The sequence below is a fragment of the Pteropus vampyrus genome, unplaced genomic scaffold, assembly GCF_000151845.1.
Source record: "Pteropus vampyrus isolate Shadow unplaced genomic scaffold, Pvam_2.0 Scaffold476, whole genome shotgun sequence".
Lineage (NCBI taxonomy): Eukaryota > Metazoa > Chordata > Mammalia > Chiroptera > Pteropodidae > Pteropus > Pteropus vampyrus.
Genome location: NW_011889257.1, coordinates 38562 through 64765, shown reverse-complemented (window position 1 = coordinate 64765; position 26204 = coordinate 38562). Strand labels below are relative to the sequence as shown.

Here is a 26204-nt window from a genome sequence, read left to right as displayed (position 1 = left end):
CTGAGCTCTCAGTGGAAGCTACCCTGGTCTCAGGGATATAACGTCCTCTGTAGTCCCACATCCGTGGTGGGCGCACCTGCTGATCAAAGCTGTTTCAGAGCTGGTTTTCTTTTAACACACCGATAATGATCTTGGGTATCTCACAAACATAATCACAAAGTGACCTCCCCTTTGAAACTTAGAAGCAATATAATATATTTTGTCTTCTTGTCCTCACTTGGCAGAGAGAGATGAATTCCGAGCACCTAATTACCAACTGAATCTTTGCTTTTGGCCATTTGACTCCTAAGTCCCTACAGGCTTGATTCTTAGCTCAAGCCACTTCAGAAAGAAAAAAGCGTGTAAGGGATACAAGCTTTCTATCTTGAGCCAAAGAAGATTTAAGACAATAATTCCCAAACAAAATTATATTCCTTCAACTCTTATTACCTAGCACTAGGTTTTAACGCTTCCTTTATCTCAGTAGTATCTTTCAACCAGGGAGATAAAAATGACCAAAGAGAGATAAAATCTTCACTTTAGATTCTGCTTTCAAAACTAAACTGTTTACTGCACATGAACAAATTAAGCTTCCTGTTTACTTTCACTTTCAGAGAGATGATGGGCCTTCCTGTGGTTGTTTGTAATGGGTTTTCTGGACCGATGTGAAAGAATTGCTGCTACTGAAATTCCTTCATCTAAAATAATATACCTGAAAGGCAAGAAGCAAATAAGTTATCAATTTTTGAATGATAGAAAAGTGCTGAAATTACTTTCTTTAGATGTTTCAGAGATTTTTCATCGTAGGGAATTTTTTTGAATACTGGAACTAAATGTCTAATGGTCCATAGGTTACAAATAAAATCTTTTATGTGTCAAGGTAACCTATATTTGGTGGGGCAGGAAAAAGGTAAAGGTACAGAAAAGGCTCCCCGTTCCTGTGATAGCAGTGGTTCCTGTCCATCCATAATTTTGGAATGCAATGCAGAGCTCTTTTGATTCATACTTGATAATTCTAGGAAGTAGGTGGACCAGCAAGGAGGCAATGCTCTTCTGTTTCTTAAGGGTTAACCTTCCTCATAGCACTTTGCCCAGAGGCTTGTTTTGATTGCACCGGTAGCATCCTCCACTTGCCACTTTCACCACCACTGCTGGCTGCCCCTCTCCCCATTCCAATTCAGCCCGATTCTCACTCCTAGGACTGTAGCTCTTATCCTAGTAGTTCATATGAATTGCCTATATAGTTTTAAAAGGCACAGATGTTCACGGCCAAACATAGGACATTCCAATTAGATAGTCCTTAGATCTATATATAAATATCAAAATAACAACGACAAAGATGCTCTGAAGATAAATCTGATAGGCCTCTAGTGAGGCCTATCCTAACTGGAAACAAGAGGGATTCAGGAGGCTCCAGCCCATCAGGTCATCTTTTCTTCCAGTAGGTTCTAAAATATGTTCCCACATCATGTGCCGTAGCAAGGCTCCCTATTTGTGAGTTCCTGACTTCGTAACTTCCCTAAAAAAATAGGAGTTAAAGTAAAAAAAAATACCTTTACTCCAATTGGGTAGAATTCTGCGCTTAAACTAAAGACCGATACTTAGAGCACTGTGTTCTACTTATAAGATTTCATGATCCCCAGCTCTGTCAATCCTGATTTTGCAGTGTTGACCGTGGTTTCCACCATTGCCATTGCCATTGATTAGGAAACTTGATTTGGGATCCCCCAATAGAGTTCTCCCCTGGAGTACCATCTCTGCATTTTGCATTCTGGTTCCCTCTGCTCCCCCATGCTTGGATTTACTACCTAAACTAATAACTGAGATTAGAATATCCATTAGAATACCCCTGTCCAAATGGGTATGTCTAGTTTGAGATCGTGGATCTACTTCATCTGCTCTGTCTCATTACTGGAAATTAGACCATAGTCAGCAATGCCTAGAAACATTTCATCACTATTCTACCCTAGACCACAGGGCAAGAATTTATAGACATTTATAATGTGCTGGTGAAAGCCATAGGAACGATTGAGATTTAGGATCAGGATTAAGCAGAGGGATTATTGACATCCAAAGCACATGAGAGTCTGAGATAATGACCCTGATGCTGGGTGGGTACCAAAAGTAGTCAGCAGGACCAGGGGGAATTTGTATCCAGTGAGGATGTGATACCTGGAGCCATGCAGACAGACTTGAGGACATCGGTATCCAAATGTTGGCATCCAGTCTGTTCTTAGGCTGGCAGTTTACAACTCCTGCTTAACATTCAACTTCCTGATTTTAGGAAGCACCAGGTTTGAAAGTCACCAGAGACTGTTTGGGTGGCCTATACCCTCCAGATACTCTGATTCAATAGATCTCTGATAAGACTCAGGAACTGCATTTGAGGGAAAAGAAACCTAGGATTTTAATACAGCCGATCAAGGATCATAACTTGAGGAACTCTCACCACATAAAACATGTCCTAAAATTTGAAGCATCGTATAGAAGGCAAATATTCCAAAATGTTAGGAGAGAGGAATATAAACTCTGGATATCAGACAGGGCTTGACAATAACTACCAAACGTATTACAGGTGTGAAAATATAAACTGAGGCACATTAAAAATTTTAAGTGTTTATTCAAGCAAACATCGATTTGAACCAGGCAGCACTAAACCAGAAGTGGTTAAGACAGCTCCACAGATAGGAGCTGGGGCAAGGATTTTATAGAGGGGACAAGGAAGCAAAGCAAAGCAATTATTTGGTTGGCTAGAGCTTAAGTGGTTGCGTTATTTGGGAAAGCCTAGTTTGTGATTGGTTGTTCATAAGTTTCATTTTCTCTGCTTTCAGTGCATTGACTCTGGCTTAGGATTGATTTGTTTACTGAGGGTTACCAAGGCATTAGTCTAATGGCCTTCTTGTTTAAATACTTTAATACAATATTTATATGAGTATTATGTTTAGCCATTTAGTATATCTTTCATATGGTTCTCCCAAAGTAAGGTTTTGTGTTCTCCTCAAATTCTTTGTTTTATAAGTCCCAAGTGAAGGATTTTTAGTTTAATATATTTAGAGTAGAAATACCTAAACTTAAGAGCCTCAACTGATCATCCTGTAACTTAATGGTTCCTAAATAAAGTCTACCCTTATTCCAATCCACTCCACCCCAATCATGAGCACCATCATACATCCAATGGTCCAGCAGAGCACATCCCTGGTTTGGCAGCTGCCAGGTATGGTCAGTAGTCCTCAGGCCTAATGCTGCTCCAAGAACATATTCAGAAAGTATGTTAAATGCTGCTGCAATAATCCTTTATATTAAGTGTACCCTTGAGTGCTGAGATATATAGAAGCCTAAATCAAATAATTTAAAAAGCAGTGAGCTCATGGTTGTTAACTCTTCTCACGTGAATTCTTCACTCGATGCTGGCTCTGGTGATCCCCCAATGTCAGACGTATGTAATTGCCTCCATGAGGAAGAGCTCAGGCATCAAGGCGTCATGTTCACTCAAATGGATCCTTTGTGCTGCTTGTCTGTAGGTTCAGTAGTAAACTGAACTGAAGACAACTTAAACTAGCTCTAAATCTTCATTCTTACCAATCTTTAACCAAATACTAACAGTTGCGGTCTGGCCTAGCTCTACAGGCAATGCAAACTTAGATTAGCAAATATTAGGTAACTTAATGATCCCACATGCAGTTTCTTTACTGTGAGTATAATTTCCTCATTGTTGCTGCTAAAAAATCCTGTTACAGAGAAACAAGAAAATAAAATTCCCTGGAGATGTTCTTTTAAGGATACATTGGACTGACCGCCTTGCTATGCTATTAGTGATGTTTTCATTTTCGAGCACGGTTTTCATCACACCATTGCCATTTGCAGATACCTATGGTGACTCTCAATTGGTTCTCAAGTAGAATTCAATTTCCTGATCCTAGGTGGTAAGGTTCTCTCCCTCTTCATTCTCCTTTATCTTAACGTCCCTCTTTTTCACTCTGCCATGTTCCCAGCTCGCCGTCTTCCAAACCTAATTATTTTTGAGAGTTGATGTCTTAGGCTTGCCTCTGAGTTTTCATGTTTACTCTTATTTCTCCTAGAAAAATCTCCCCAATTGCTTTTTCTATTGCACTTTCTTCACATTTCTCCTGAAATGAAAAATGCCTTAAAAACACTTATATAGGCATTTTCACTAATCAGATAATAGCTGTCTGATTGCAGTGGTTTCCAACTTCTGCTGAACATTAGAAGCAACTGGGGAGCACTAGGACCGCACCCCAGACCAATGATATCAGACTACAAGAGGTGACACTGCTTGTTAGTCCTCCCCCAGGTGATCCCAATATACTGCAAAGGTTGAGAACAACTGCTTTAAAGTGTTAAGGTGCAGATCCTTAGGCAAGCGCTCCTTTGTGGATGCATGACTGTTTCTCATTTTGCCCTTGCCAGCTGTCTATAGTAAAAAGCATAGGCATTTAAAAATATCATTTAAGGCCTTAAATTTCTTAAGAAGAAAAACAACTCCCTTCTTTTTCTTTTAGCTTTTAATTTGATATTCAGTCACAGTAGTAACTGAGGAGCTTCCTTAATATGGGAACTTGTAGAAGTGGCCAGGGCAGAGGGAATGACACATTCCTTCTGTGTCATAACTCTATGGTGAAAAAGGTGCTGTGTCTGGTTCGATGCAAACATAGAGCATCTCTGACATATATTTCTGAAAATATCCCAGCTTGAATGTTGGGTTGAATGTGAGAAATTTGAGCCATAGCATTGGCAGTATCCCAAAACTTAGCATTGCACTGATAGCTTGCTAAATCATTGATAATACATGGCTGTTTGTTACTTCTGTGCACATTGCTATGAACGATGATGCAAATATCTGGTTGAAAGGAAACTTTCATCACAGCAGGCAACGTTTTATCAGATGGTCAATCCCTTTTGGACTATACCGATAACACTGGACAAGCACAAGCCAGAGCAGCAGAGGAGAAACCCAAAGATTCTGATTTAAGAGTTCAGAAGTGATTCCCAAATCAGAAACAGTAATAAGCACCCTCGGGTTATTCTGAAGCAGGTGGTGTAGAACATACTTTGAGGGACTCTACCTTAGCCTTGCTGACTTCTCCAAAGTTGTATTTTCTCTTGTTGTGCCTGCATAATTTTCGCTGCGAATGCTCTTGTGAAATTTCAAAAAACGTTATAATTAGGAAATCAGGGAATATGGTCAAATGAACATAGGCATTGGAGCATTGAGACCCAATTCTGAATCTTGGCTCTTTGCACATGAGCTAAGGGAAGAATTTAAACCATGTCGTTCCCACTACTGAGGTTCCGGTTTGTCTGGGCATGCTCCGTGATCTGATTGGCGCTGCAGGTATCTATTGAGAGCAGGGCTCTAGTGGACAATTGTTACTTCCTGGCTTATTTTCTCCTTGGTAAACTGTCCTCTCTCTAACTACTAGAGATGTTAATTACGTGCCTTGCCCTGCTTAGTGACAAGGATTGGCAATCAGAATATTCCATCTCTCAGGCCAAAGTACCTGACTGAGCTGTGGACCCAGTTACTCAAATTGGAGCAATCAAAGTCGTCTCAATGACTTTTTCTAGAACCAAGAAGAAGGAAGTGCTCTCCTTGCGACAAAAGCCAACACAAAGAATAACAGAGTCATGGAAAAAAAGAGAGAGAAACTGGAAGATGTCATTGAAGTCCTTTGACAAAGCTGTGTAGAAAGACAAAACCACTGCTGGAATTTGGAATTCTAATTTGTTGAATCAGTAACATTTCTCCTTTACCCCCTACAAGCTCAATATTGGTTTAGAGTTCTGTTACTTAAAACCAAGTAAGTTCTAACATACAAGATTAGAGGGTTTTTTAGGAGAGTTAATTCTGAGGGAAGTAGGAGCTAAGTAAGACGAACTTGACACTAGAAAGAATAGTAAATCTTATATAAAACATAATATCCCTTTTTGGGATTTGTCATCCGATCTAATTTTCCAACCCCAACTTCCTATCCCCGTTTAAGTCCTATAGAATATTGGGATAAAAATATCAGGGGTGGAGGGGATTTAAGTTGAAAACCAAAATCAGAAAGAGCACTTCTGTTAGAAATTTTGTAAAGCACTGGGACAGGCTAGTCTGTTTGGGGATACGAGGTGACATATTACTTCAGCAAACCACTCCTGAACAGCTTTGCCAAGGAGCGTGCCAATGCTTCTTTTACACTGCTCAGTGACAACTCTAGATGTCTGACTTAAGAGAAGAAGGACATGGTGGTACTTAGAGAGTGACTAGCAGAGACTGAGACCTCTCTGGATGTCTGGCAGAGTAACAGGGTATCCAGTAGTGACTGGAAATAAATAGCAGTTTTCCAAGTATATCCACTGCTTGTGGCTACAATGGTTCTCAGCAAGTATAGGCAGGTATGTGAACACACATAAATTAACACCTACAGACTCTCAGATAGAACTGAGGGAGATTTTTCAGGCAAGTAGAGGTTCCTGGGGATAAAAGTTACTGAAATCTAGATTTTTACTTTTAATAGGATGGCATTTGAACTCTTGGTGTGCTAGGGTCTGAGGAAATTCTGATAACAAATAAAAAAGCATATGTGTACTACTCAACATATTCATAGTAAGCACTCGTTAAATATTATATGCTTATCGTTAACATCGTGTAGTAAATTGTGAAGAAAGTATAATATACTATTAAGGAGCATGGCTTAAGAAAGCAAATGGTTAACATATTCAACTTTAAATCTTCTGTAGTTTTTAAAAATGATGTTCTATGTACTTGATACTTTTGAATATATACTTTTTATCTTACCTGATTTATAGAGAAGCTCTGCCCAGAATATATCATATAACCCAGTAATGTTTGCTTATATTAGGTCAAGTTTGATTTCTAGTCTCTAGTGTATTTGTATCTCAATATTTTTATATTAACCAGTAAGATGAGAAATATTTTATTGCTGTATATGATGCCGCTTTCTGGAATTTTGTTCTGTGTGAATATCTAAGGCCACATCACAAATGCCATCTAATATTTTTACCTAATAATAAGAGAAATTGTCCCATTTTGTACCTTTTTTTAAAAGTTTATCTCATTCGAATGACAAGCATTATTAAAAAAAGAAGTTTTACCTGTATTGACCTTATATTTTTCTTAGACAATAGTTTTGGAAAAACCATTTCTTTTGTATTTTCCTAATAATTAAATGGCAAAACCTGCCCCATATTAGTCTCATCCCAGATACTGGCCATCATCCTCCTTCATCTCCAGGCTGCTCAGACTAGATCCAAGAATTTTTCGCCACAATCAGGAAGTCATTTTCTTAAACATCAATTTCATCTTCCATCTGGTCTCTGATTGATCTGTTTCAGCCTCTGTCTGTTGAATAACCTAGGGTTTTTTCATTCTCACTGGGTTTCCAGTGCCTTAGACAAGCCAAGGCCCACATGTCAGCCAGCAGACTGGAATGTATCCTATGCTCAAAGTTCTGCTAATCTTTGCTTCACAGTAGACCATTCATCTGTGATAATGGACATCATCAGTGTCTAATTCTGAAGAAGGGGTAAACTCTCCTTGCTCCCCAGCCTTAGTCCTGGTCCTTCAGACCAGCTCTCCCAGCCATGGATGCACGTGTGGAATTGGTTTACATGGTCACATGCTTCCTGGAACTATATGTTGTGAATTTTGCCCTTGTAATTTGCATCTCTCCTCCTAATTCACATCTTGCATTAGTCAGGAATCTTATAGACTCCACTTAACAGGCACCAAACCATCCTGACTTAAAGCAAAAAGGGAATTTACTGACTTATATTTTTGAAAATTCCAGAGACTTCAGTTTTCACCCTCTTTTCATCTTTCGTCATTGTTTTTCTCTGTGTATCCTGCATTCTCAGGACAGCTTTATCCATTTGAGACCTCACCATTGATGCTAACCTCAGAAGTGCTATCATGACAAACTAGTGGCTGAGCAAACATTTCTCTTTTGTAATAACTCTGATAAAAATCCAAGGTAACCTTCATTGACCTAACTTGAGTCACATGTTAGTCTTGAATTAATCATAAGGGCACAAGCCTGCAATGCAAGGCATAACCTTAGAAGGGATCACCCCCTTCAGTACTACATGAGATTGGGGTAAGACTGGACCTCCCCCAAAATTGGAATATTTTTACTAGAAGAAGGGGGAAACAGATACCTTATCAGGCAAAAACAGCATTCTTAGTACTCTCAACATATGGTTACTGTCTCAGTACTCGATAGATCATTTAAATTCTTCTGACAGTTCACTTTCAGACAGCATATTACTGACAGCATCTTCATTGATAGTGAGAGTATGCACTAACTCACATAGAATATGACCTGTTTGCTAATTGGAATGATAGCAGGTAACATTTTTAGAGCACTTTCTATATGACAGAATGTTAGTAAGGGTTACCATCCGGCCTGGATTGCCACAGACCTGACTGAGAATGACCTTGGGCTCTGCAGCATTGTTTCCTTGGAAACAGTAAAGATAGGAAATTTGTGTCTGCCTCCTTTGTTGTGTGGAACTGCACCTGTGTTGAGGGAGCTTTGCTTTGGCATGCAGGATTCCAACCCATGTGACTAGGACAGTATAAAATATTAATAGGGGACAGGCTTGTGATTTCTGTATTTTCAGGTGACTTACATGTACCTTGGCACTTGTGTTCTGGATGGGTGATGGGGCAAAATAATCTGTGTACTTGGGCACATGCTGGGACTGCCGATGACATGCTGATCATGTACCTGTTTTAACTCCTGCCTTGAATTGTTCTATAAAACTAAATAAGTGTAGCATCAAATTGGTAGGGATTTTTTGTTTTTGTTTTTTGTGGGTTTTTTTTTTTGCTTATTTTTGTCTTTTGAGTCTTGCTGCCATAAGCAACTTATAACTCCAGCTGTCCTGCAGCATAGACACTGTCTCAAGGGCTTTACATACAACTTTTGTTTATTCCTTTTGGAGAATTCTATTAATTTGGTATGATTTAGAGATGAACAAGCTGAGACCTGAAAAACTGTGCCATTTACTAATGGTTATGCAGGCAAAATATAGGAAAACAAGGATCGCGTCCAGAAGGTCCAACCCAAGATTTTGTCCCTTTAGCCAATGTGCTTTGTGGCATATTTGTCTCAGATCACCTTTAATCTCTCTTATGGCAATGACCTCAATGTTGTAAAGTTTTTCTCATTTATATCTGAAAAAACAATGTCATCTTATCTTGAAGTCTAAATTTTACTAACTTAGGTCATATCAATGGGAGGTATTGAAAAGGGTTTTGTTTTTGTTTTTGTTTTTGTTTTTGACTTTTTGATAGGGTCATACAGCTTGTTTGCCCTATAATCTGGTGACACACATTTCTTTATGTCAAGTTTTGGAAAGTTACTGTACTTCTACTTCCTGTAGCTTTAAAAGATTCATTCTTTTCTCTTTAATATCTTTCTTATGAGATTTTTTTTCTCTTGACTGAAATTTCCACCCACATAGCATTAGCTAAAATCCTTTGTCAGGCTCTTTTCTTACTACTTATGAAAGCATCGTGTACTCCCTCTTCCTAATTGGAAACCATCCATCTGGAAGTTTTGAAGCTTGAATATTTTAATGGTGGAAGCTCTGTTTTAGAGTGCAAGGGTGTCTTTGTTCATGTGATTGGTTATTTCAGGCAGAGAGGATCTGAAAAGCAAGCAGTGAAAGTAACATTCAACCTATTAAAATGGTATCTTAACCTACTATTCAAATTGTATTTGATGAATTCTAACTGTATATTATAATAAGGTGAAACAGATATTTTATTGTAATTTTAAAGCCTTTTTTAAAAACTTCTTAAAGTTTAAAGTTATTAAAATGAAGACCCAAATGTCAGGGGTCTGAATGGAAGGGATAGGAGTAAAATAAAAAATAGATGCTTTAATTTGCAACAACATGGATACACCTTGAGATAATCATGCTAAGCTAAATAAGCCAGACAGAAAAAGCTGAAAATCACATGATATCACTTATATACGGGATATACACCTAAAAGCAACAAAGGAAAGGACAAACAAACAGAGACTCATGGACATGGACTACAGACTAGTAGTTACCAGAGGGTAGGGAGGAGGTAGATGGGGTCAAATATGTGGTGACAGAAAGAAATCTAACTGGGAGGTGGACACACAGTGTAAATACATATATGCCTTACTGTTAAAGTGTACAGTTGAAGCTTATTGGATTTCTTTAACCAATGTCACCATAAAAATTAATAATAAAATAAAAAATATACATGCTTTATTCAACTTAAGTTTATGGGGACTAAACCACACTATCTTTATTTACCACAGAACTTTATTGGATGAGTTCGTCAGAATCAGATTCCAGCTTTGTCTGTCAGTCCTAAAGCTAGAAGTGGTAAAGGACCTGTTTAGCTTACTAAAAGATCTGGGTTGCATTAAAATCACCTCAAATAAAACCAGAGGATTAACTGGATTGAAACTGTCCTTTTGAATGTCAATTTGATCCACTAGGCAAGTACTCATGGATGGTGTTTGAAGGCTAAAAAAATCAGCATATAAAGTGGCTTGGGATTTGAGGGTTTTTGTTTGTTATACTATTCATTATTGAACAAATATTTATTGAGTAGCGAGAGGTGCTAACATAGGAAAGGAGTGACAGCAGAGAAAATGCAAAAACAGATTGGAGATAGGGAAAATGGGGCATAGGGAGCTACATTTTTGTGTTAGAATGAGCACTGGAAATGTGAATTTATTAAAACACATAGAAAAAATGTAGAACCACATTTATCTCCAGATGTAAGGATAATGCAATAAATAATTGACAAGATATAACTTATATTCAGGCTTTTCAGGGGTGCTTGTCTTTGCCAGTTTAAGGATGCTAAACCACAATAGATAATAATCGTACTAGAACATGGGTTCAAAAAGCAATTGCATGCTTGAAAAATTCATGACTAGAAAGATTGTCAGTATGCTTAGATTTTTATTTGGATTTCCATAAAACAGTTACGATAGTATAAAGGGTACTTTTGTTTTTTACTCATGAAACCTTTATTGATGAATTGTTAGTACTAAAGAATTATTCCTTTTCTTTGCAAGCTCCTTCCACAGCCTAGAATTGACTCAAGGGACATATTTTGCTGATTGGTGCATTATTTTCTCATGTAGTGCTTCCAAAGCTTTTTCTTTTTCTTTTCCATTATTATTTTATGTTCAGTTACATTGTTTTGGGAATATATTTCTTTAAAGGGTAGTTGCTATTCAGAATGTAATTCATGCATATAAGAATTCTCCCAGTAGGGCAAAAAGGGAAATTATTTGTGTAGATTTAAGTTGTTAGTGTCATAAGGCTAGCACTAGGCAGTATGACGGAGAGATTATACATAAAAGCTCTAGAGCCAGCCTGCCTAGGTTCAAATTCTAGCGCTGACACTACCTGTGTGATATTATTCAAATTACTTCTCATGACATTTTTATCACCTGCAAAATAAAAATAAGAATAGTACCTGTCTCATAAGATTTTTTTAAGTAGTCAATATATGCTAGCATTGTAGTGTTTTCTTTTGGTTCCATATTTTTCCAAGTCAATCTTTAAAATTCAGTGGATTAAATACAAAAAATTTATTTTTCATCATATTAGATCTCCTATGTGTCGTGGTTGCTATCTCATACTGTTTTTCCTGTTTAGTTTTTAATGTAAGATAATTAGTCTGACTCTATTTTGGTTTAGAATAATATAAAAGTATAGTATTCATATGCTCAAATGTTTAGGCAACGTTAAGCAGTTGGCTTATATTTAAAAGTCATACTAAATGAACACAAATGTGTACTTTTAAACACTGGAAACTCTCTTGTGATAGCAAGAAGCTTACCCAGATAGAGGAATTCAGGGATGGAGTGGATTAAAGGAAGATCAGATGTGTAACTCTTATTATATCCTTACTTTGTGGCACATCCGATTGAATGGAATCACTAACAGAATCATAGGCACTATTTTAATATTTTTTCTCTCTCATTCCTCAATTCCTCTCAATTGTCCTGAGTATATATACTTGAATTAGTATGAGTTAAATGCATGTTTGTTGTGCTCAAACAGTATAATATAAGAACAAATACATATAGTATAGAAGAGACGCACAGCATCTCTGGATGAGAGATTCATCCAGCCCAGATATATTGCTTCAACTTTATAATCCATTTACTTTGCTTTGTACACATGAAAGTCTTTATTTATTGCTGGACATGTGTGTAGCTATGAAATGCAAGTCACTTCTTTCCTTTCATCATTCTAGTCTGGGTCTAGAAAAGACCCTAAGTCTAATGGGAGGCCCAGAATTGGCTAGACTGGCTTAATGCCACTTCATGGAAGATGATCCCCTCTTCCTTGCATAAAAATGATTAATTTGGCCATTTCTTTGGAGAACTATGCCAGGAACAGATAGTGAATGACAAAAACAATCCTTACTAAACTGTATACTTTGTTAATATTATGTAGATGAGATTTAGTTGTACAATTTGCCAGTTATTTTAATTAATCTTTCTAAAATTCCAATAGAGAATATATGGAGCAGTCATTTTTCAGGACACTAGCCTTGCTCTGTTTCTTTCCTGAGTTTTTTAAGAAATATAAAAAAGAAATTATGATACAATGTAATAACCACAATTTATGCGGGGGAGGGGGGAGTACATGAATGTTCTCCTAGATTCTTTAGTTATTGCTACATTCTTTCATCTAGGTGGTTTTGTTTAGTTATTATAAATGGCATCTGAAAGTTCATGTTAAGTTTGCACATTTATGTGATAGGTATATGAATGTTACCTATACAATTATTTCAACTTTTCTGTCTTTAAATTATCATAATAAAAACTGAGATAAAAGTCCTCAAAGTTTATGTTTTTGAAAATAAGTCTTTTCATATATTTCACTCCATAATCATTTATTGATTCCCTACTATATGCACTTGGATAAGTGTTATAGACAATCTTGAATTCAACATGGGGTCTGCCTTTAAGAATTCTAACAATTATCTATTGCTACAACAATGCTGAATAACTAACTCAGCAACATGCAACCATAATCATTGATTTTCACACTCATGGGTATGCAGGTTGATTATGAATTGGGTGATCTCCCCTGACTGCTTCAAATTGTACATTCTGCTGGATATGGATGCTTGCTCCATTTTACTGAATGGACGTTCATTCCGAGACCCCATCTCTTCTCATGATGATGGCAGAATTGCAAGAGAATAAGCCCTACCAAGAAGATTTCGTGCCTTTGGTTATATCACATCTGCTAAAACATTTGTTCAAAGGATAAATGAATTTATTGAGTTCTAATCTGTGGGCCCATTTTCCATACTCAGTGATTCTAAACTTAGATCATATTAGGGCTGCATAGATTAGTCCAACTTATTATTACACTGTTATAACAAAGAATGAAAATGATTCAAAAAACACTTATTAATCTTGTTATTTTTAAGATTCTTTCTAAACCTATGCAAACATTGATAATTAATTTCTAGTTCCTTTCTCTCAAGGAGGTCTCAACGTAGTGAAACATAAGGATATTTTAATTTTTGTATCAACTGTTTCTTTAGCAGTAAATCTATGAGAGTTAAATTACAGGCTTTAATTTCTGAACCATTTATAGGAATAAACTGATTTTTCCTTGTGTTTTAATGAGAGATTTACATCTATTTAAAATTATACCTTTGTTTTATAGATCAACATTGAAGGAACTCAACTATAATATTTTATAATTAAAAATAATGTGGGGTATAAGGTCTTTATTGCTTGCAGAACTTTAAAAATCTATTAATTTCTCATTAGTTGTAGCATAATAACCCAACTCTTTAAATGGAAAAGAAACTTCTTGAACCAAACTTTATGCTAGAGACCCAGCATGTGCTATTAAACTGTTTCTCTCAATGATTTGATTATATTTTATGATATAACCAATTCAGTGGATTGGAAATATAGAAAATGTTTCATTTTATTCCTAAATGAGGGATAATGAAGGTCATAATATGTCTACTAAGATGAATAAATTGCTATTAAGATAAAGTATATAAGTAAGTCACCAACTAAAATCAATTTTTCCATATATATCAAGAAAAAGAAAGTATGTGTGTGTGCATAGATTATATATAGATAGAATGAACATACAGAAAGAGTATATACATAAAATTATAGAATGCTTGATATTTGCAATGATTGATTATATTTATTTACTTTATATAATTAATTTACTGCCCCCAAATCATATATAGATCGACCTATTCTTATATGCTTAAATGAAAATTTATATGAGAATTTAAAAGGCAAAGAAGTTATAACCACATGGCAATCAGAACGTGTAAAACTAAAATGCCTGACAATTTCAAGGATTGTTACAGATATGAAGTAACTGGAACCTTCATATTCTGCTCCTGGGAGTTTATAGTATTGGTACAATTGCTTAGGAAATCTCTTTGGCAATATCTTCTAAAGCTGAGCACATGTACACTCACTGACACAGGAATTCAATTCCTATGTATATAACTCAAAGTACTGCATGTATGTACATGCATCAAAAATATATATAAAAAGGTGTTTATGGCAGTATTATTCATGTGATTTCTAAACCTAAAGCTATCTAAATGCACATCAACTCTTGAAAAAATAGACAACTTGAGGAAAATCATAATTGAACACATACAGCAATGAAAAGTTTAAAATTACTGCTACAGACCATTACATAGATGAGCATTAGTGTAATATTTAGCAACAGAAGCCAGGCAAAAACTTTACACTGTTTAATTCCATTTATATAATGCTCAAGACAAGGCAACACTAATCTAAAGTGTTAGAAAGCAGGATGGTGTTTACTTTTATGGTGGCACTTAGTGAGTGGAGGCAGGCACAAGGGAGCCCCAAAGATATTGGTAATATTGTACTTTTTGATCTCTGTGATGGTTATATGGTTTGTTTACTTAGTGAAAATGTATCAAGCTGTACAATTAAGATTTGTGCACTATTTTGCATATATGTTATATTTTTAACAGGTTTATTGAAGTATAATTGATATACAAAGAATTGCAAATCTTTAATGTGCATAGTTTGATGAGTTTGGACATAGGCAAACACCTGTGATACCATCGCCACAATCAAGGTAACAGACATATTCAATACCTCTCAGAGTTTTCTTATGTTCTTTTGTTTTGTTTTTTGAATGTTATATTTTTGTAAAACATTTACATACAAAACAAGCACGTCTTATTTCTCAATATAATGGCTTTCTTCCACCCTTATTTTTCACAACTTCTGAAACAACTGCTTAATGACTCTAACACATTTTTACAACTTCCCATTACTTTTCATTCTTCAAATCATGGAGGAATTATTGTAATCTTTTCAAGTCCCTCATCCTATTCACTTACTATTAATTCCTATTGTAGGGAATAGATAGAAGACCTTAGAGAATTTATAGAGCCTTTCTTCATTCTTGTATGTGCCAAAAGAAACTTTATGTTACAAACCTTGATTATTGATTCTCTCCATGACATTGAAAATGATATCTTTCATAGCAACTTTGTCTGCTACCACCTTTCTACCCAAAGTAATTTACAGCAGCCGTGGATGTTTTGAAATTAGATTTGAGACTTTCTGTCCCAAACCACATGCTTCCTTAAACAGAGAGAGTTTTGAATAGTGTGAGGTTATTCCTAATCCTAGCAATAATACCTAAGGATAATGAAAGACTTAATGGGTTGATCTATTAAGTCCATTTTTCAAATCAAAGGTGAGGATGTTTTTTTCCTTGAGAAATCAAGGTTAGCTCTGTCTCCAGGCATGCATTTTAAGCAATGAACATGAGTTCCTAGGAAAGTAAGGCCTCCTAAGCACAGGGCATACTCATTCAACTGGAAAGTGCTTTAACAAAGGAATTGCTTCCTCATGAGCAGTATAAAAGCAACCTCCCATTACTAAGGCACATTAAACTACCTCTTGGGCATTTTGCTGAATCTTTAAGCTGCATTTTGTAAAATGTGTTTTTCTCTGAAATAGCTCAAACACTCTCTTCTGTCTTTCTATCTCTCCCCCCTCCCCACTCTCTTTTTTCCTATCCTTACAAACTCTATCAAAGTTACCCAATTTCAAACATTAATTTCTTCTATAGCTCTCACAAAGTTTCACACAGGGAGCAATTGAGAAGCAAGAAACCTGATGATGGGGCAGAGTTCTGTGACTAGAAGAGGTGAAACCCCTGTAACATGCAGACTTGTCAAAATTCTTCTTTTTGTCTTATGCTAAAATATAGCTTCTACAATAAGGACAATCCACACATAATAAAAGACATAGAGCATGACTTAGGCACAAAGCAAATTTAATCATGATTCCAGGAAATTTCTTCAAGTCTTATTACTGGACTCAGCATTTGTAAGTGGCCAGATGTGCAGTGTGGAGTGATACATTTGACTCTAGTTGTCTCCTCTAAATCTGTTGTACTTTTCTCCCCGGTTGTATAAGGGCAACCCAACTTGAGACCATAGTCCCCAGCCTCCTTTGCAGCCATGTATAGCCACTTAACTAAATTCTTGCTATTAAAGTAGGAACACAAGCAATTTTTGCTTGATCTGGACTCCCTCTGTTTTCCCTTCACATAACCCAAAAGCCAAATGAGGCTGCGGATGGTTATCACCCTACAGAGTAGGGCTATATGCTAGGGAATGGCATAAGCACCAACATGGAAAGTGCCCTCACCATTGAATATCTGAACAGTAATGAGACACACCACCTCCAGTCTAGATGTTGAACTCACATGAGAAGGTAATATACTTCTGTCCACTTTTAGCTATTGTACATTTTTATCTTTGTTATGGAATCTGATCTTTATCCTAACTAATCCAGATAGGGCTTCTTTTGTTCTTTTGTTTTTTTTTTTTTTTTTTAGGTGAGGCAACCCTTGATTGACCTCACAGATTGCAAGGAACTTGTCATCTTACAGTCCCTTATTTTTTATTTTTTTTTACGCCTACAGCACCTGGTCTTCCTAGGTGGTTTCCCATCCAAGTACTAACCAGGCCCAATCCTGCTTAGCTTCCGAGATCAGACGGGATAGGGCTCATTCAGGGTGGCATGGCCGTAGACTTTTTTTGTTCTTGATTAATAATTTTTGGTATGCTTTCAACTTATAAAAACAATATGAAACAAATAGTTGATTAATTTCATGATAAAAATTCTATTTCTATAGGATATTTCTTTTATCAGGACATTTTTCCATATTCTATTATATGGAAATATCCTGTAGTGACAGTTAAGATGATTCACTACCCCTATTTTACAAATAAAGAAACAAGTTCATTGGCAGTTGAACCTTGATCTTTTCAAATTATCTCATGAATCATTACAAGTTCAGAGGAAATGTAAATTGATAACTATTTATTAAAGTCAATCCAAAATATTTTATTGAATTAAAACCTATAATTTTAATGAAATATCTTACTCTTTTGGAGAACTTAATCAATATGGCTTTTTCAGCATTCATTTAACAACTAATTTATCTCTTTAATAAAATAAAAATACACATTTTTTTCAATTAAGTGCATTTTCAAATTAAATATTTGAAATATTAAGAAATTTCATATTTATGGTCTTTTTCTATTTATAAATGTAGCAAATTTTGAAAATGTAAAAGAGATGTGAAAAATTAGTCATAGTCCCAAATACTCCAAAGTAAACACTATTAATCTTCATTGAAATTATTTTAGGAATTTTCTAAAAATCTGTTTTCATGAATTTATGAATGAATTTTTAAATGAAACATTTTATGCTTGCTTTCTGTAAAATTAAATAACAAAACATAATATGAAAATTCTGTATAACTCCAAGAGTCATGACTACTGTTAACATGTTTATACTTTTTTATAATAATTTTTTATTTTGCAGTTATAGGTGGCATACGATATTATATTAGTTTCAGTTGTATAGCATAGTTATTTAGACATCTATATAACTCACAAAGTGATCACTCCAATAACTCTAGTGCCCCTTTGATACCATACATAGTTATTACAATGTTATTGGCTATATTCTTTATACTGTACTATCTCCATGATTGTTTTATAACTACCAATTTATACTTCTTAATCCCTTCCCCTTTTTTCACAACCCCTTCAACCCCTCTCCCAACTGGTATCCCTCAAAGTGTTCTCTGTATCTATGAGTTTGTTTTTGTTGTTGTTGTTCTTGTTGATTTCGTTCTTTAGATTCCACACACCTGTGCAATCATATGGCATTTGTCTTTAACTGACTTACTCCACTCAGCACGCTACCCTCTAGGTCCATCATGCAATATCTTTTTCTGTCCCCTTCCTTTTAGTCTGTGTGTGTCTTTTAATCTGAAGTGAGTCTCTTGTACGCAGCATATGTAGGAGTCTTGTTTTCTTATCCATTCAGCCACCTTATCTTTTGATTGGAGCATTTAATTCTTTTTCATTTGAAGTATTCATTGATAGACATGCAGTTATTGTCATTCTTTATTCACATTTTTGATACATTTTTTTTCTTCTTCTTAAAGAAGTCCTTCCAACATTTCCTGTAATACTGGCTTGGTGGCGATGAACTCCTTTAGCTTTTTCTTATCTGGGAAGCTCTTGATCTGTCCTTCAATTCTAAGTGATAGCTTTGCTGAGTAAAGTATTCTTGATTGTAGGTCCTGGGTTTTCATCACTTTGAATATTTTGTGCCAAACCCTTCTGTACTGCAAAGTTTCTTTTGAGAAATCAGCTGCCAGTCTTCTGGGTGCTCCCTTGTTGATAACTAATTGCTTTTCTCTTGCTGCTTTTCAGATTCTCTCTTTGAATCTAACTTTTGGCATTTTAATGATGATGCGTCTTGGTGTGGGACTCTTTGGGTTCATCTTGTTTGAGGCTCTCTGAACTTCCTGGGGTTGTATGTCTGTTTCCCTCACCAGTTTAGGGAACTTTTCCATGATGATTTCTTCAAACAGGTTTTCCATTCCTTGCTCTCTCTTCTCCTTCTGGTGCCCCTATGATATGAATATTGTTATGCTTGACGTTGTCCCAGAGGCTCCTTAAACTATCTTCAGTTTTTTGGATTCTTTTTCTTGTTGCTGTTCTGATTGAATGTTCTCTGCTACCACATCCTCTATGTCACTGATTTGATCCTTTGTTTCATCCATTCTATTGATTCCCTCTAATGTACTTTTCATCTCAGATATTGTATTCTTCATTTCTGACTAGCTCCCTACTATGTTTTCCATCTCCATTTTTATGTCTTTTATCTCTTTGTTAAAGTTCCCACTGAGTTTATCTACTCTTCCCCTAATTTCCTTGAGCATCCTTATAACTAGTGTTTTGAACTCTACATCTGGTATATTGCTTGTCTCCATTTTGGTGAATTCTTTTTCTGGAAGTTTGTTTTGTTCTTTCATGTGGGACATGCTCCTCTGTCTCTCCATTTTGGCTGCCTCCTCGTGTCTTTTTCTATGTATTAGGTAGGGCTCCTAAGTGTCTCAGTCTTAGCAGAGTGGCTTTATGTAATAAAGGTGTCCTGTTGGGCCCAGTGGCACAGTCCTGGGAAGGGTCCAGCTGCAGGCCAAGTTCAGCCACAGCCTGTGCACCTCCGGTGCCACCTGGTAAGGGTCACCACAGATGGCTGCCACCCGTGCTGGGCTTATAGGTACCTTGAGGGGCCAACTCAGAAATTGAGGCCGAATGCCACTGGTACAGGGTTTGGGGCTGCTCAGCAAGAGGTACAGGGCACATTGAGGCCAGATTCTGCTTCTCTGGGTTTTGTGAGCCTGTGAGAGATTTTTATGAAAGTTCGTAGCAGGAGCCAAGATAGCCCGTTTGTATGGAGCTGGAGCTCAGAGCGAGTAGCTAGCAAGTCAGGCCGGGCGCAGGCCCTGCTGGAGGAAGATGTGCAACTTCCTTAGCCTTCGGTCTCACTCAGCCGCAACCTCCGCCAGTTGTCACAGCCAGAGGTCGTGGGGACATCTTTTCACAGGCCTGGAACTCTGGGCTGGGGTGGCTCTGCAGCCAAGATAACCCTCATAATTCTTGATCACCACATGCAGTTATGGGACCGTGCTGTTTTATGTCTCCACTCCTCCTACAGTTTTGAAATGACCTGTTATTTAAGGTGACCTAGTTGTAGGGCTTCTGTAAAGCCAGACCTCTGGTGACTCCATGTACTGGTTGCTCTGTAGTTTTGTTGTAATTTTGATATAATCGCTAGAAGAGGCGTGCACAGCCACTACTTTCTATGCCACCTTAAATCCCCTATGTGTACTTTTTTACAAAAATAAAAAATATGTATTAAACATTTCACTTAAAGATAGATAATGGCCACTATTCGTGATCCCTGCTAGGGCCAGGCATTGCACTACAAAGGTTTCATCTATTACCTTTTTTAACATTAAGAAGAAGACTGTAAGATAAGTGCTATAATTATCACCATTTTTGCACAAGGAGGAATGGACTTGGGTACGTTAAACAACTTAAGCATTATAACGAAGGTATGAAGGTATTAATAAGTAGTGTCACAGGTTGTATGCATTCAAAACATGCACTCCAAACATTTTGCTATAATATTCGAATGTCAAGAAATAGGAGGCTGCAATGTATACTATCCTATGCACACACTACAGTTGTCCCAATCACTATTTTATTTGAAGGTATATAAGTTGTTTTCGGATATTAACAGCGTTGTACTTGTTAAAACTTTGTAAATGAACATATCCATGATAACTTTTGGAGTAATTTTCTAGAAGTAGAACTGCCAATTAGAGTATATTTTAAGGACTTTGAGATATGTTGACAACTGGAACTAGGAATTTGTACTGATTTCCTCCTCAATATATAGGAACAACCAATTGGCCATTGCAGAGAGAACATTAGATATTAACATTATTTTTTACGTATTTGACAATTTGAGAAATGGTTTATTATTATTAAAGGTGCATTTTTATAATTTATGAGGTATAATTTTAAAGATATGCTTATTGACAATTTCTGTTTTATTTCTAGTGATTTTCACATCCATACCTTTTAATAATTTTTGACTTCATGCTTATACTTTAAACACTTTCCATACATTAAAGGCATTAACACACTGCATGACATAAATATTTCAAATACTTATGATCACATTGCCAATAACTTTTAGCTCTTTTATTGATATATTTTGAGATGCACACATTTTTATGTTTCTGTAATCAATTGTATTAGTAAATTCATTAATCGCTTCAGGCTTTGAAATTACCTGCCTCACCAGTGGTTTTAATGATTGAATCTGCAGTTTTAACAGCTTTGGTGTGATATACTTGACATACAATAAATATCACATATTTGAATTGTAAAATTTGAATACATTTTGACATTAGTATACACTTATGAAACCATTGCCATAATCAAAATAATAAACATGGCCTCCAAGAGTTACTTAATGCTCCTTTGTACTTTCTTCCTTTTGTCCCTCACTGCTTATTTCCAGGCTAGTAGCAATCTGCTTCCTGTCACTGTAGATTAGTTTGTATGTTCTAGAATTTTTATATAAATAGAATCATAGAGTACATAACTCTCGTGTCTAGCTTTTCTAACTCATCATAATTATTTTTGAGATCCATCAGTGTTGCTGCACATGTCAGTAGTTCATTGCTTTTTGTTGCTGATACTATTCCATTGACTGGCATGCTACGATTAATTTATCCATTCACGTGTTAATGGAGATTTAGATACTTTCCAGTCTGAGGGTAATACAAATAAAGCTGTTATGAAATTTATGCATAAGTCTTTGAATGCATATATGTTTCAACTTCTCTTTTAGAAGTAGAATGGCTAGATTGTATGGTAGGTGTATTTTTAACTTTGTAAAAAACTGCCAAACTGTTTTTTCTAAGTGATTGTGCTATTTTACATCAGCAGTGAATGAGAGTTCTGTTAGTTCCATCCATATCTTGTCAACACTTGGTATGGCCAGACTATTTAATTTTAGATATTCTAATACATGTTTAGTGATAGCTCATGGTTTTTATTTTTATTTCCCTAATGATTAGTGATTATAAGCATCTGTATTTTTCCCCTATCTATTTATCTTCTTTAGATGAGTGCCTGTTTACTTTTTCTGTCCATTTTATTTTCATTGGGTTGTTTTCTTATAGTTTTGAGAGAGAGAAAATACACATTTATATACATATACATGTATATATATATATGTGTATACACACACACACATACATACATCATGGATAAAAACCATTCTTCAGAAATATGACTTCTATCTGCATCCTCTCAACAGTGTCTTTCATAAGCCCAGTTTTTCTTTTTTTCTCCTTTTATGTATTATGCTTTTGGTGTTGTATATAAGAAATCTTTGATAATCCCAGACAATTAAGATTTTTCTCTTATGTTTTCTTCTGTTTTTCAATTTGAGGTTTACATTTATCTCTACAGTCCATTTTGAATTAATTTTTGTATGTGGTGTTAGATATGGGTGGGTATTCTCTCTCTTTTTCTGCACATGGATATCTATTGTTCAAGTATCATAGAAAATCAGTTGACTATATTTGTTGTCAATGCAACATTTTTCTAAATTATGCTTCTAAAATTCAGTTGCATTTTGTCCCAAATGAGTAGAAAAATCTTTAATCACAGTAGTCACAAAATGGAGCAAAAAAAAGAACTTAAGTTACAAACTCCAATTATTAAAAACAAAGTTTATAAATAGGAAATTATTGAAATATGGCACCAAAAACTCAGGTTACAAAAGTAAAAATAAACAAGTGGGACTACATAACACTAAAAAGTTTCTATACAGCAAAAGAAGCAATCGACAAAATGAAAAGGCAATCTCTAAATTGGGAGAAGATATTCACAAATGATATATCCAATAAAGAGTTAATATCCAAAAATATATAAAGAACTCATACAACTTAACATCAAAAAATAACCCAATTAAAAAATGGGCAGATAACCTGAACAGATATTTTTCCAAAGAAGACATAGAATGGGTATATGAAAAGATGCTCAACATCACTAATCATCAGAGGAATACAATTCAAAACCACAATGAGGTAATGCCTCACACCTGTCAGAATGGCTATTATCAAAAATGGGGGTCTCCAACCCCAGGCCATGGACCAGTACCAATCCATGGCCTGTTAGGAACTGGGCCATACAGTAGGAGGTGAGTGGCGAGTGAGTGAGCTAGGGAAGCTTCATCTGTATTTGCAGCCGCTCTCTAGTGCTAGCATCACCGCCTCAGCTCCACCTCCGGTCATCAGGCATTAGATACTCAAGGAGTGCCAGTCCCTAGTGCCAAAAAGATTGGAGACCGCTGATCAAAAAGACAACAAACAACAAAAAAGATGTGAAGAAAAGGGCGCCCTTGTGCACTATTGGTGGGCTTGTAAATTGGTTCAGTCATTATGGAAAACAGTATGGAGGTTCCTCAAAAAACTAATTATAGAACTACCATATAATGCAGCAATCCTACTTCTGGGCATATACCCAATGGAAATGAAAATCAGTGCCTCAAAGACATATTTGGGCTCCGATGTTTATTGCGTCATGATTCACAACAGCCAAGATATGGAAACAACCTAAGTGTCTATCAACAGATGAATGGATAAAGATATGGTATCAATATACAATGGAATATTATTCAGCCTTTAAAAAGGAGATCCTGCCATTTGCGACAACAGGGATAAACCCACAGGACATTATGCTAAGTGAAATAAGCCAGATACAGAAAGAAAAAAAAAACTGCATGATCTCACTGATATGAGGAATCTAAAAAAGTAGAGTACATTGAAGCAGAGAGTAGAAGAGTGGTTACCAGGGGTGGGGAGGTGGGGGAGGGAGAGATGTGGGTCACAGGGCACAAAGTTGCAGTTACACTGGATGAATCAGTCTAGAGATCTAATGTGCAGCGCAATGACTAGTTAATGATGCCATGTTGAAGATGGAAATGAGCTGAGAGAAGATTTCAGGTGCTCTCACCACACAAACAAAGAGAAACTGTGGGAGGAGAAATGTAATTAGTTTGACTGTTGTAATCATTTCACCGTGTATATGTACATCGCATCATCATGTTGTACAACTTAGATATATACAGTTTTTATTAAAATAAATAGAAGCAAGGAAGAAACAGAAAAAATTAAATAATGAGAGTTTTAAAGGAGTATAATATCTGATTTTGAAATTTTGTAATTGTGCCTGGAATTCTAGATGTGCGGGAAGAATATTTTGATGGAGTTCATAGTTTTAATTGAAAAAATTTATATTCTGTCCTGAAAAGGAGAGAAGTTGAAAGAATATGATTATATAGCATCTAAATTCAGTGAAATATTTTTTAAAAGCATAATAGAAGGAACTTATGTGTTAAGTCTTGCCTTGTGAAAATATTGTTCAAGAAAGTTACTATAGGTGAATTTGGAATTAAATATTTATACCTTTCAATGTGAAAAAATAGGCCTGAGAATATCTTCCATTTATCAGAATTAGCTTGAGCTTACCAAGCACCTCGGCACCTATACAGAGACACTTTCCTAAATTAAAGTCTAAAAAATAAACCCATGCCTATATGGTCATTTAATCTATGACAAAGGAAGCAAGACTACACAAAGGGGTAAAGACAATCTATTTAATAAATGGTGTTTGGAAAACTGGACAGACACATGTAAAAAAAAAAAAGAAAAGAAAGAAAAAACTAGACCACCTTCTTACACCATAAACAGGAATAAACTCAAAGTGGATTAAAGAATTTTAAGACCCCAAACCATAAAACTACTAGAAGAAAACATAGGCAGTAAACTCTCTGACATTGCTATCAGCAATATTTTTCCTGATATATCTCCCCAGGCAAGGGAAACAAATGAAAAAAACGAACAAATGGGACTACATCAAATTAAAAATTTTGCACAGCGAAGGAAACTATCAACAAAATGAAAAGACAACCTACTGAATAGGAGAAGGAGTTTGCCAGTGATACATCCAGTAAGGGGTTACCATACAAAATTTATTAAAAATAAAACAAAACTCATGCAACTCAACACCAAAAAGACAAACACTCTAATTAAAAAATGGGCAGAGGACCTGAACGGATATTTCTCCAAAGAAGACATACAGATGGACAACAGACATATGAAAAGTTTCTCAAGGTCACTAATCATCAGAGAAATGCAAATTAAAACCACAATGAGCTATCACCTCACACCTGTCAGAATGGCTATCATCAATAAATGAAAAAACAAGTGTTGGCGAGGGTGCAGAGTAAAGGGAATCCTTGTGCACTGTTGGTGGGATCGCAAAATGGTACAGCCACTATGGAAAACAGTCTGGAGGTTCCTTAAAAAATTAAAAATAAAACTATCTATGACCCAGCAATACCACTTCTGGATATTTATCCGAAGAAATTCTATAAACTAATTCGAAAAGATCTGTGCACCCCTATGTTCACTGCAGCGCTATTTACAATTGCCAAGATATGGAAGCAACGTAGGTGTCCATCAATAGATGACTAGATAAAGAAGAGGTGGTACATATATACAATGAAATATTACTCTGCCATAAAAAAAGAATGAAATCTTACCATTTGTGACAACATGAATGGACCAGGAGAGTATTATGCTAAGTGAAATAAGTCAGGCAGAGAAAGACAAATACCATATGATCTCACTTACATATGGAATCTAAAGAACAAAAGAAACAAAACAGCAACGGATTCACAGATACGGAGAACAAACTGATAGTTGCCAGATGGGAGGGGGCTGGAGGACTGGGTGAAAAAGATGAATGGATTAAGCAATACAAATTGGTTATTATGAAATAGTCAAGAGAATGTAAAGTACAGCATAGGGAATGTAGTCAATAATACTGTAATAACTATGCATAGCGCCAGGTAGGTACTAATTGGAGAGATCATTCCATAAATTAAATGTCTAACCACTATGCTGTACATTTGAAACTAATATAAAATAGTATTGAATGTCAACTATAATTGAAAAATAAAAAAAATTTTTAAAAATACAATTATTAAAGTCTACAGAGAAAATCATTTGAAGTTGTCAACAACTTAAAATTTATTAGTTATCAAATGCAATTTTGAAGAAGTCACAAATAATTTTTGGAAAAAATAAAAAGCAAGACAATATAGGAAAATACATTCTTTAGAAAAATACTAATGACACATTATTAGAAATATAAATAGTTAAAACCTGAT

The 26204-nt window shown here is 35.8% G+C and overlaps 1 pseudogene; it reads right to left on the bottom strand.

Annotated features, from left to right (window-relative positions):
• Nucleotides 1-16989: 16989 nt before the first annotated feature.
• Nucleotides 16990-17108, bottom strand: LOC111732632 (annotated as a pseudogene).
• Between the last annotated feature and the right edge of the window lie 9096 nt (nucleotides 17109-26204).